This window comes from Pleurodeles waltl, chromosome 2_2 (genome assembly GCF_031143425.1).
Source record: "Pleurodeles waltl isolate 20211129_DDA chromosome 2_2, aPleWal1.hap1.20221129, whole genome shotgun sequence".
Lineage (NCBI taxonomy): Eukaryota > Metazoa > Chordata > Amphibia > Caudata > Salamandridae > Pleurodeles > Pleurodeles waltl.
Genome location: NC_090439.1, coordinates 87,892,067 through 87,905,574, shown reverse-complemented (window position 1 = coordinate 87,905,574; position 13,508 = coordinate 87,892,067).

The window sequence follows — 13,508 nt, the reverse complement described above, 5'->3', positions numbered from 1 at the left end:
AGATCATCATCTTTGATCCCAACAAGACAGCATGGAACGACTCTTGGTGGCCCACCACCCTAGGACCACCCACCACCCACGCACGCATTCTTGCATCATAAAGGACTCATCTCTCTCCATGACTCAGCAAATCAACGCAATATCATCCTCCTGCTTCAACACCCTGCGCATGCTACTCAAGACTTTCAAATGGATTCCTTTAGAAACAAGAAGAACTGTCACCCACACCCTCATAAGCAGCAGACTGGACCACGGCAACGCCCTCTACACAGTGACCACAGCCAAGCTTCAGAGAAAACTCCAGCGCATCCATAACGCAGCCGCACGTCTCATCCTTAACCCACCTCACCACAAATACATCTCCGCCCACCTCAGATCACTACACTGGCTGCCCATCAACAAAAGGATAATTTTTAAAATCGTTGTTCACGCTCACAAAGCCCTCCACGACACCGGACCGGCCTACCTCAACGAACGAATCAACTTCTACAACCCAACTCGACAGCTCCGCTCCACTGACCTTGCCCTCCCAACAGTCCCCCGCATCCAACACACCATTTTCGGCGGCAGATCTTTCTCCCACCTCGCTGCCAAAACCTGGAACTCCCTCCCCACCAACCTATGCAAGTCCCAGGACCTCCTCACTTTCAGAAAGCACCTCAAAACATGGCTTTTCGAGCAGCGACCCCCCCCCCTCCAATGCCTTGAGACCCTACCGGGTGAGTTGAGCACTTAAGAAATTTGATTGATTGATTGATTCGTAATATGGTGGTCCAGACCGCCATGCCGGTGGCGATATTTTCCGCCACCGCTGGCATGGCGGTCTGGACCGCCATGTTCATAATGACCCGCTTAGTTTGTTTGTAACATTAAATTATTATGAGGAAAATAGCTTATTGTGAGAAACAATTCCCCAGATTTGCAAGAGGAAAATTTTGCGCCACCTGCCACAGAAGCGTGTTGACTCCTCAGTGCCCCTTAACATCTAGTGAGAGGAGCAAGATAAAGATACCTGATCTAGAAGTCTTTTGGCTCCCAGGCATGGAGTTCATACAATGAGTCACCTTGTAATGGGGGATAAGTGCACACAGAAAGTGTATTCATTCTAGAGTTTAGAGACCCGTAGGCATGGATAAAAGATGGGCTGAAATCAAACAAAGAAAATGGCACTAAGTGGAAAAATGCTTAGTACTCAAGTGAAATAGCCTTAGAGGAAGAGATACATCATTACTATGATTGAGGAGAAGTTGGACCATGAGTATAGCAGGTCTCACATACTTTCATGAAGTTTCCCAAAAATTGCATAAAATATTACAAATTGATTTCATCTTCTTTGAAAACTGAGCAGAAAATTACACTTCACATTCAAAAGTAATGCCAAATACCAGCAGGAGACTAGTGTGAGGAGAACTACACAACAGAGATATTTCCTACATGAACCAGTCTCTCACTAGAACAAAATCTGGAAAAATTGACCCAAGTAAATTCAACAAATTCACGTAACATTACATTTGTGAATTTTGCATTGCTAGACATTGTTTTGAGTGGCTTGCTCCCAAAAGAAGGAAGAGAAGCAAACAAACATACAGAAAGAGTCACAAATCTTTACTTGACTTACAAGAATTGATGAGGTGGTAGGATGCCGCAAGTTTGGAGAAATATTTAGAATGTGGTCATGTACCTAGAGGTCTCAGAATACTAACTGTCCTCTCCTATGAACAGCATACTCCTGAAATGTTGAAAGACGTACAAGTTCATTTACAAGCCCCTAAACTATGCTTGACAGGAATTCAACAATATTTGATGGAGATTGAAATTCTATCAAAGAAATTACAGGAGCTTGATAATAAAGAATCCTTTGATGAATGAAGTCAAAGAAATTAGCAACAGAATGAAAAAAGTGGAATAAGAGATCAAAATAAAGAAACCAAAAAGGTTTTAGACCTTTGAAACTACCAAGCGAGGAGGGTATTAACCTTTAGCAAGAAATATAACAATCTAAAAGCAAGTGGGACAAATTCTGGTTAGCCGAACTTCAGTGACACAGTCAAGCACTACTGACAACACACACATTAGGCCACAAACTATAAACACTGGGGTTCTGGTTAGCAGGATCTCAATGAGACAGGGAAAACATACTGACAAACAGGCAGAAATTGGGGGTAACATGCCAAGAAAGATGGTACTTTCCTACAGAGGAAAACACAAAGGCAACAACCCTCATGGGAACAACGACAAAGGTGCAAATAAATGGGGCAATAGCACTTCCAATGCTGTGAGTTCGTCAAATCAGACTTTACCAGATACTAGAGACTAAAGTAAGGGTGTTAAAACGGGGTTTGTTCTTTGCCCTACTCATGCAGTCAATTATGCACAGAGTTGGATTGATCTGTATAATTTTACCAGAAAATTCAAACTACACAAATAGTATCTATTGAAAGGTGAAAACTCAACCGCTAAAGAATATAAAGGTAATATCAGAAACCTAAACATCACTGATATTGACCTGTGTTGTTTAACACAATTGGATCCCAAATGTGAGAATCCAGGCCACACATTGTTTAACTTGGTGCATCTAGGCATTGACTCAGACAGAAGCTGTGCCAGTGATTTTAGGTCCAAATTCATGTTTACTCCCTCCTCCATGATACTATTGTCACCTTTGAAGCAGTTGCTATACAGGACCTCATAAAACTGGTCAGAAAGACCAAATGGCAGAATGACAGTCTCTCATTGAGTGAGAGGCATGCAATCAGAGATTTGCAGGCTCTGATTGCCTAACCTCACATGTATGGTAGCCTGTGAATGTAATAACTGTTTTTTTAAGCAGCCTGAGTTTCTTGAAGTAAATGGGGCTGCTTTTCTTGACCTGGGCCACTACCTACATTCACTGAAGCTGCCACCATGATTCAATAAACCAAAAGGATTAAAAAAGGACCACCCTCACTTTTGTCAATCATTTTCTTTGCAGCGCCACTTTTCTTGCGCCACTTAGTACCCCCCTAACACCACCATGTGTGTGGCGTAATTAAAATACAGCACACCATGGCAGTAGCCAGGGGTACTAAAGTCATAATTTTTACACTAGTCTGGTGCTTTGCAGGATTAGTGCAAAAAATGTTGAAGCTAATCCTGCAAAGCACCCAGAGGCCTAATGAAAACAATGGGAGCCACTCTTTAACGCTTGCACCTAGCAGGTGCTAAAAACGCTGATGTAAATGGCACAAAATATCTCTTTGCGCCATTTTTACGCCTCCCCCAGTGCCAGAATGTCCCACTTGCATACATTATGCCTGGTGCAGGCATAATGTGTTGCAAGGGGTTACAAAGTGGCACAATACAAGCATTGCGCCACTTTGTAAATAAGTCGAGGCATTTTTGGCCTTCCAACGCCACATTAGTGTAAAAATATGACGCTAATGTGTCATTGGAATGGCGCTAGGCGCTCTTAAACCTGGGCCTAAGTTTTCAATAGTTTACAAACGGAATTACGGTGACAGTTGACTCAAACGGGACTGATTCAGAAGCTGAAAGGAACTCCCATTTTGCAAATCAGTATCCATTTCTCAACACAAGTACCAATTCAGAAAAACACTTTCTAAATAGTTCAATGGTTTTGGACAGTCTAAAAATATTTATAGCTGTCTTAAACCTGTGATTAAATTAATTCAAGGGTTTACAACCATCAAGAACATCAGTGGATTTGGTCTAGTTATATTTCTTTTTTGTGCTTTTATAGGGCACCTGCTAATCTTAACTTGTGGCAGAGCACTTTACAGAGATGTAGTAATAGAGGAAACATATAGAGGATTACATTCAGCTTGTCAATGCAGAATACGTTAACGTTACACTATATAGCAATATTTACAAAGTTAGGTAGCATAGTTATTAAATCTGTGCTCATGCACTCTGCATTGTCCTGCAGATTTGTTAGATTCTATGTCCTCCTATAGCTTTGAGCTCTAGAAAACAGTGCTTACCTTGCTCGTTGGAGAGTTAGAGGGGAGGAATACCAGGGTGGGCATGTGCTTGTGAGGGCACTGAATGTGGGTGTAGGTGGAGAGAAGGCAATGCTAGTGTAGATTGAGATGCTTGTAGAGTCTGGTACCCACTACAGGCACTGAGAAGCAGAGGCCAAGAGTGCCTGGCAGCTGAAAGTGAGGCTCCAAGCTGTGCGGAAGTTGTCACCCTGGCACAACCTCAACACAGTCCCAGCACCACCCTAGCACCAGGACAATTGGAAGCAACTGAGGGGGCACAAGACAAGAGGAAGAGGAAGGAAGCAGCAGGTAGGAGCCATAGTTATATTAGCACTTGGTCAATGTTAGTGACAAAAGCATTCATTGAAAATATGGAGAAATGACAGCATCATAAGAGTAAAACAATAATTAAGGTCTGTGTGATCTTAATGGGCTTTCTGGAAGGAAGTCTTATTAATCCTTCTTGACTGAGCTGCACCAAAACTGCAAAACAAGCAGCAATCAGGAAACGCTGCTTTGTAAACACCTGCGCTCTCTGGCCTTCTGTATTCTGAAGGGGAGTAGTGGAGCAGAGGCAGAGGTTGGCACACATGCTTGTGTATAAATATGATGTGAGCATAGCACAAGTAAGTTGATACAGCCATTGCAATTTACAATAACCAAAAGCTGTTTTCTGGTTCCATTTAGTGAAGTGCTGCTAGCCCAACACTACACAATGCCCAAGTGGATAATTTCTCTAACAATAGAAGAAGATCCCGAGAGACTTAAATGTTAATCACAAATGTGATGGTCTCACCTATTGCTCAGAAAACTTTGAGACCGAAGATCTCTTCTATTATAATTGCTGCAGACTAGTCATATAGTTGCCATTACTAAAACTTGCAGTGAAGTGGCGTGGCCAAGGAGGCCAAGATTGCGAATATATTTCTTTAAAGTGGTGAGAGCTCCTCTGCCATCCATGGGAACACTGCACTGAAGGTGCTTAGCCCTACTACACCCTGTTGCCGTTCTGCTGTATGGAGCCCTGCTAACTGTGTGTCCAGACCCACGTGAAGAAGACTGGCACCATTCTACATGGGGCCATCCGGGGCTAAAGTGCCAGCAGAGTGATGAGAAATCTGGAAGACCTGAAGGAGCTTCTGTGTGTGAGTGGAGAGTGGTGTCCTAACTGTGAAACCTTCAGAGTGGGACAGCCATGCCCCAGGATGTGTCCTACTGCCAGCTGGTGCTCTGCGGTCTCTACCTGTGCATGGCCCACCTGACATGCCAAGTGTGGCCCATTGTGACAGTTTGCCTCTCGAGAGTTTGCCGGAGGTTCTAGTTCAGAGGTGTTTTACTCCCTTTCCCCCAGTGCTGTGCAAGGAAGCATCACATGGCCTAGCTGTAGAGTGCATCAGGTGAAGGGGACCCCTTTGCTCGCTTGACTCACCTGCGATACAGCAAGTGTGAATGAAAGAGGAATGTTCAATTAATGAGCTGGTGCCAACGTGATGAGCTTATCTATACTTCCTTCCCCGGGGGCTGACAGACTGGGAGTGGAAGCCTCACTGAGCCGGGTACAGGAACCCTGAGAGTGGCCTCAGCTGCTCATGTGGGCCCTTTTGGTTTGGTGGGGCAAGTGGACAGGGGCTGCTGAACTAGTACTGCGGCGTTAAAGGAATCTCAGAGGGCTCTGGACACAAGGAGACAACACCAATAAGTGGCCTTTTGTTTGATTCTAACTGCCATTGCTGTGCTCTGGATTCACCTGTGGAGATGCTGGGTGGCATCCGTCGATCTGCAGATACCAGAGGAAAGCATTGTCGGGGGAGCTCTCACTTCTCTCTTCCTTCCAAGGGACCCCTTTTTTGTCACAGCATGCCAAATGTTTATTGCCTTGGCCTTCCTCCTCTGCCATGATTTGTACTGCATTCATTGATGGGAAAGAGAAAAGGGCCCAGTACACATTCCCAAACAAAGATGGACAAATTTACCTTGCTCTCACTGAGCAGGGTTGGTCCCATGGCAAAGGCCTCAACACCAAAGCAACAACCCTTCTCCACTGATCCGGACACAGTCTTACAGGCCGTCCAATCCTCCAAGGAAGAGGTGGAGACCAGCATAGGGGAGGTGTGGTTTGATGTGTCACTTTTACGCTAAGCCATGTGATATATGGCCACTAGGATGACTGAAGTAGAGAGTCGGGTCTCTATCCTAGAGGACGAGTTGGATACTCTCAAACGCACCATATCAAAACTCATCTCTACCACTGGAGTCTTAGAAATGCAATCAAGAACACAGGCAATAGCTACAGATGTAATAATATGCATTTTGTAGGGTATCCCTAGAATACTGAAGGCACACACGCAGAAAGATTTCTTGAGACGTGGCTAGAGTTATGGTTTCTGAGGGGTAAATTGTATGAGAGGTTTGTAGTTAGGCAGGCACATTCAACAACATTCCTCTGCCGAAATTCCCCTAGGCTCGCTATTTAGATTTTGAAGAGACACACATGCTTGAGGGGATTGTTGATTCAATCACTGACATGAAACTGCAGAAAAAACAGAACACAATGGGTTTTCCATAGAGTTTTACCACAAATTCTGGGACCTGCTGGGCCCATCTCTTGGCCCTTTATTGGGAAGCACTAGAAACAGGTAGGTTTTCTGCTGAACTTAAATTTGCCATGATAGTAGTCCTCTCTAAGACAGGACAGCCACCCACTTAATGCTTCTCTTTTCATCCAATTTCCCTGATTAACACAGAGATAAAAATGTGTACCAATATACTATCCAACAGGCTCCAGTGAGCTCTTCCTGTCCTACTCCACCTGGACCAATGTGACTTCATGCCTGCCCGAAGTACCAGGCACTGCATATGATGCGTGCAAGCAGCCCTTTCCTACATTTGGACTTTGACTAGTGTTTTCTGCTCGAGGTCCTGGAGAGGATGGGGTTTAGCCCAAAATTCAGAAAGTATGAACAACTGCTACAATGCCAGTACCCCTCAAAGGCAAGTGAAAGGAAGAAGGTTACGGCTTCCCGTTATGCAGAGGCACAAGGCAGGGATGTCTCAGCTCCTCTTTGCCCTGGCCATTGAGTCCTTGGTGTGGCTTTTCCGCTGTGGCACACAAGTTCAGGGGTGGCAGTGGCACAACCACATAGAGGATCAGATCGGTCTGTATGGATGTTGGAAATGGCCCTTTCTGCAGGATTTCCCCTGTACTTTTGGTTTCTGACCTCCTGTTTTTGATCTTGTGCTGAGTTATGTTTTTGCTGTCTTTAGGACTCCGGGAACTTTACCACTGCTGACCAGTGATAAGGTGCAAGTGTCTAATTTGTATTGGTGATTGGTTTACCTGTGATGGGCATATTTGATTTACTGGTAAATCCTTAGTATAGTGCAAATCAAATGCTACTAGTAGGCCTGCAACACTGATTGTGCCACCCACATGAGTAGCCCTATAAACATGTCTCAGAGCTGCCACTGCAGTGCATGTCTTAAACTGCCATTTCAACCTGGCAGCTCCATGTAAGTCACCCCTAAGGAGAGCCCAAAGTAGGGTATGGGCAGGATGCAGTGTCTTCAAAATGTAGGACATGTACTGGTGTGTATTACATGTCCGAATAGTGAAATACTGCTAAATTCACTTTTCACTACTGCAAAGCTTCTCTCATAGGGTAGCACGGGGATTGCCTTGAAATATCTTTTAAGTGTAATTTCCTTTTGGGAGCAGATAGAGATGGAAACTTTGGGGTCTCTGAACTCACAATGTAAAAATACATCTTTTGGTGAACCTGGTTTTTAAATAGTAAGTTTGAAAATGCCACTTTTAGAAAGTGGGCAATTTCTTGTATAACCGTTCTGTGCGTCTGTCTGGTTTTGGAGTACACATCTGGGTCAGGATGACAGTTGGGCTGTTTGTGAATTCATTCTAGACAGTAACATAAAGGGAGCATAGGTGTGCATTAACTATTTTGATGGGTCTTCATGGGCTACAATGATGGGAGGAGCTGACATTTACACCTGAATAGGGCTGTACCTGCCCTTACACAAAGCAGTCCTTAACCACCTGGGATGTGTCTGGATCCAGGGCAGGAAAGGCAGGTTCTTGTGCACTACAAAGGTTTTCCTTTGAAGTTTGTGTACTTCAAAGGCAGAAATTACTATATGTAGTGGACCACTGAGACCACAAATTCAGAATCCTTCTGGATGAGGACATTCTGCCAGGAAGAAGAGCTGGATGCTGTAAGACGGACTGTCACTCTGCCTGTTGCTTTGCTGTGCTGGTCTGCTGCTTGCTGATTCTGTCCTGGGAGTGAAATGACTGGACTTTGCTTTCTATATCCTGCTTACAAAGGTTATACAGGGGCTTGGACTGAGCTTTCCTTCTGTTAGGAAGTCTCATGCACATCAAAGACTTCATCTGCCAGAACCTGGTCTCTCTTGCTGAGCGCCCTGACTCACCAAATGGTGCCGAATCCAGTTCCTGGGCCCCTGGGAGTGAATTCTGATGTAACCAAGAAGAAACCAAGTACATCGACTCCAGAGTTATTTCAGAATAGCGCCGCTATATGACTTTGCACCGCTTCCTGCACCAGAGCCGTGGTCCCTGCTGAGTGCAATGACCGCCGCCGATGCCACAGGCCAGATGCTGCATGTTAGACCTGGCATCCTTAGCGTGGTCTCCCCTTTCTTTTTTGCCTCTGCTTCTCATGTTTTGACTGTGTGTTGGACTCTGTTTTTGCAGTTTTTGGTACTGTGGGCACTTTAACACTGCTGACCAGTACTAAAGTGCAAGTGCTCCTGCGTAAAGTGTATGTGTAATTGGCTTTTCCTGATTGGCATATTTGATTTACTAGTAAGTCCCTAGTAAAGTGCACTAGAGGTGCCTAGGGCCTGTAAATAAAATGCTGCTAATGGGCCTGCAGCTCTGGTAGTGCCACCCACATTAGTAGCCCTGTGAACATGGCTCAGACCTGCCACTGCAGAGTCTGTGTGTGCAGTTCTAAACTGCCAATTCGACCTGGCGAGTGTACCCTCTTACAAGGCCTAGACCTTCCCTTTTTATACATGTAATGCACCCCTGTGGTAGGCCCTAGGTAGCCTCATGGACAGGGAGCAGTGTATGTTAAAGGTGTGACATGTACTGATGTGCTTAACATGTCCTAACTGTGAAATACTACCATATTTGTTTTTCACTTCATAGGTTAACATGGGGGCTGCCTTTACATATTCTTAAAGTAGTGATTCCCTTTGAGAACAGATATAAATGTGGAGTTTGGTGTCTCTGAACTCACAATTTAAAAATACATATTTTAGTGAAGTTGGTTTTTAGATTGTTAGTTTGAAAATGCCACTTTTATTACTGTGTTATAACTGGAACTCTGCCTGTTTGTGGATTCCCTGTCTGGGTAGGACTGACAATTGGGCTGTTTATGAATCTCCTCTAGACAGTGACACAAAGGGAGCTGGGGTGTAGCCTGCATATTCTGATGAGCCATCTGAGCTAGAGTTGAGAGAGGAGTGGTCACTTACCCCTGAATGGGCTGTGCCTGCCCTCACACAATGCACTCTCCTACCCCCTGATGTGTGTCTGGGGCCTGGCCGGGGCAAGGCAGGATCCTGTAAACAACAGAGACTTTCCTTTGAAGTTTGCCTGCTTCAAAGGCAGAAAGGAGTATAAGTTCTAAACCCCAGGCTTTAGATTTCTTCAAGATCACTTCTGGAACCAAGAGGAACCTCTGGCAAGCAGAAGAGCTGAGGATAAGTGTTGACCCTGCCTGTGACTGTTCTTTATCAGGCTATCTTGCAGTTGCTGCTTCTGCCTGTGAAAGGGGACAAAGACTAAACTTTGGTGTGCATTCCTGCTAGAGAAGAATCACCAAGGGCTTGAACTGAGCTTGCCTCCTGTTTTGAAGTCTCAGGGCTATCAAAGACTTCCTCTGCCAACACCTAGACTCTCTGCTGAGACTCCAACCCTGCCAACTTATGCCCTATCCAGTCCCTGGGCCCTTGAAATGTGAAGTTGGCAGAACAAGAGCTGAAATCGATGCACAGAACGGCGTGTTGGGAAATTTTCAATGCACCATCTGCAACGTGGCTAATAAACGATCTGCCACCTGCTTCGTGGCTGAAATCAACGCTTCACCTACATCGTGAATGGGAGAGCGACGCATCGTGGCTGGAAAACGGATGCAACACCCGCTTGCAGCTGCTGATAATGAAGCAAACCCCATGCTGTGCTGTTTTCTAGCCCCCTGCGACTGGAGAAGAAGCGACACACGGCCTCAGTTGCGAGTAAGGAATCCACGCATCGCTGCCTTTTCTGATGCAGGCTCCCCCGTGCAGCTTTACTTTTAATGCAAACCAGGTACTTTGTGTAAAATCAACATTTCCTTTGTATTCTATGGAGTAAGACTATTATTCTTTTGAAAATGTATATATTTTTCCAAGCTGGTGTGTTGGTACTAATACTTTACACATTGCGTCTGGGATAAACCTTCCTGCTCGTGCCAAGATACCAAGGGGGTGAGTGGGTGTTAACCAGGTGTGTTTCACCTTTGCCCTGACTAGAGTGAGGGACCTTGCTTGACAGGGGCTAACCTGACTGCCAACCGAAGACCCCATTTCTAACACTGTTCCAGTGCCTCTGAAGTCCTGTTCTGAGTCCTGAGTGCCATGTCCCCGATGTCCGGGAATCCCGACTCCAACTCTGCCACAGCACCTGTGGCGCTGTGGTGTGATTGCAACACCGCAAAGTCGACGGCTCACGTCCTCACCTGCTGGATTCATTGACTCCACCGGATCATAAGGAACTGATGTCTTGCCACAGACGCCACATCACCTCCCCTGCAACCGTAAGGATCAAGTGACGCCTCACCTATCTGACTCCATGAAACTTTGCTTCCTTATCGTTTTCAAAGGATCTGTGCCTGGGGTCCGTGCGACTCTGTGCCCGGCACGCACTCCCTTGCGAGTAGCGTTGCACTGTTGGGAGCGACTCCATCGCAGTTATTGTTAACCCCAGTCGCAGTTATTGTTTTTCTAAGCTTTACTAAGATTTAGGCGGTCATTACAACATTGGTGGTAAAAGCCGCCTAGCGCCGTGCAGAAGACCGCAAACACACCGCCGCGGCCGCGGAATTCCCCCACGGCCATTATGACCCACTGCTTCGAATCCACCAAAATTCAGACACCCACACAAGTCCGCCACACCAAAGGTCAGTGATAAACTGGTGATAACAAAACCTCCACCGTAACGCCAACAGAAATACGCCCACACTATCACGACACACGAATCCACGCGGTGTTCTTTCAACTGCGGTATTCCATTGGCGGTACAGACCGCCACACTCAAAATACACACACACATACAAAACACAGCCACATTGGACAATTCGAAATACACACACCTGATACAGTTACACACACCACTCCCACACACTCAATACAATATAAAACACACACCAACATCATCCATAATCCATTACGACCAAAAATCCCGAACGAAGGCCAGAGAGAGACACCACAAACAACTACCAAGCATCCACAGGCACACAATACCATCACCCACAGAACCTCCACGCACCTCACACAACACACCACTAAATATCACCACAACTATCACCACACACACCACCCCACACATCACCCACACCACCCCATGGCACGACAAAGAGACCCCAGGTTCTCGGAGGAGGAGCTCAGGGTCATGGTGGAGGAAATTGTCCAGGTAGAGCCACAGCAATTCGGATCACAGGTGCAGCACACCTCCATTGCTAGGAAGATGGAACTATGGTGAAGAATCGTGGACAGGGTCAACGCAGTGGGACAGCACCCAAGAAAGAAAGTGCGTTCCGTGGTCTTAAGACACCACCTTGCGGTTCAGTGGACTGGCGGCGGACCCCCACCTCCTCCCCTACAACTAACAACATGGGAGGAGCAGGTCTTGGCGATTCTGCATCCTGAGGGCCTCGCAGGAGTAGATGGAGGAATGGACTCTGGTAAGTCAAATCTTAACAATTTCTTCCCCCACCCTACCTGCATGCCATCATATCCCCCCACCCTCACCCCATCACTCCAACTCCTCACAAATGTCCCAACGTCACAAAACACACATCCTAACAACAAGCCCTGCATGCAACAACAAAGCATGAACACCCATCACCAAAGCATGGCCACTGCACATACGCATACACACCCCTAAACCACCATCACACAAGGTCCCACACAGGAATGCAAGCACTGGGGTACACGGACACCCACCCATTCCACACCATGGCACACACAGATGTAATAAACATCCTTTTATACCCCTGCAGGACCCCTACCCAACGTCAACGGACAGGAGGGTCCACACATGTCCACTCCACCAACGGAAGAGGCCCACAGTGATGACAGCAGCTCTGTCCAACTGGATTTAGATGATCAGCCCGGTCCCATCGGGGACCTCTGGACAGTCGGTTCCCCTGACACAGTCAGAGGCCACCACAGAGCTTCCCCCCTCTGGAAACACCAGCACAGCACCCACCCAGCGGGCCCATACCTCTGTCCCCAGGACACGTCAATCCGCAGTGTGTCCACCACTACAGGGAACCCAGGCTAACCCACCACCCCAACAACTACGGGGACCTGGGGGCAGAGGCAGTGGGCACACGGTCCAGAGGACGGAGGCCCAGGAACACAGGGAAACTGGGAGGGCTGCTGTGCTACAGGGGGAGGACAGACCCAGGGAACCAACTCTCCACAAGGCCCTAAGCTCCATCATGGGAGCCTACCACCACTCCCAGGAGACGATGGCAACAGTACTGGCCAAGTTTCAGGAGACCCAGCGCCTGCAGGAGGAACAGTATTTGGGCTTCAATGAGGAACTCAGAGCCATCAATTTCAGTCTGGGCACCATCGTAGTGGTGCTGAAGGAAGTACCCAACACCTGGAGGGACACTGTATCACAACAAGGGGCCCCTGACACTAGCATGGACGATGAACTGCCCTCCACCTCCGCCGGCGCTAGTGGACAGGAGGCACCGCCACAAGACCACCACACCAGCACCCCACCCCCTGCAGAGGGAGAACCACCACGCAAATGGTCCCTAAGATCCAGGACAAAGACATAGAATGATGCCAAGACCCCCGCCAAGAAATGAGACCACCCTGAATGTCATCCTTCTATCCCACTTTGTCACCCTGTCCATCCTTAAACTGCCCCATCTCCACTTCCTATGCCCATTTGGGCAATGCACCTATGAGACTAATAGACTGGACTCTGCCATGGACATTCCTCCGCCATCAACCCTCACCATTTTGCAACCCCCTCCAATATTGAGCACTTAAATAAACACCCTTGAAGCACAAAACAATCTGGAGCAATTACTGCGGTAAAATGCAGTTTCAATTGTAATGTCAGCATACCTATGTCATACAGCTCTAGTCCATGAGGAATCAAAGCAGATGTCACACAGTGGGACCCACATCTGTGAAATCGTAAGGGAAAGTGAAAACTCAGTGACCATATACTGGGTGAAAACGACAGACAGTAGAGAGGTA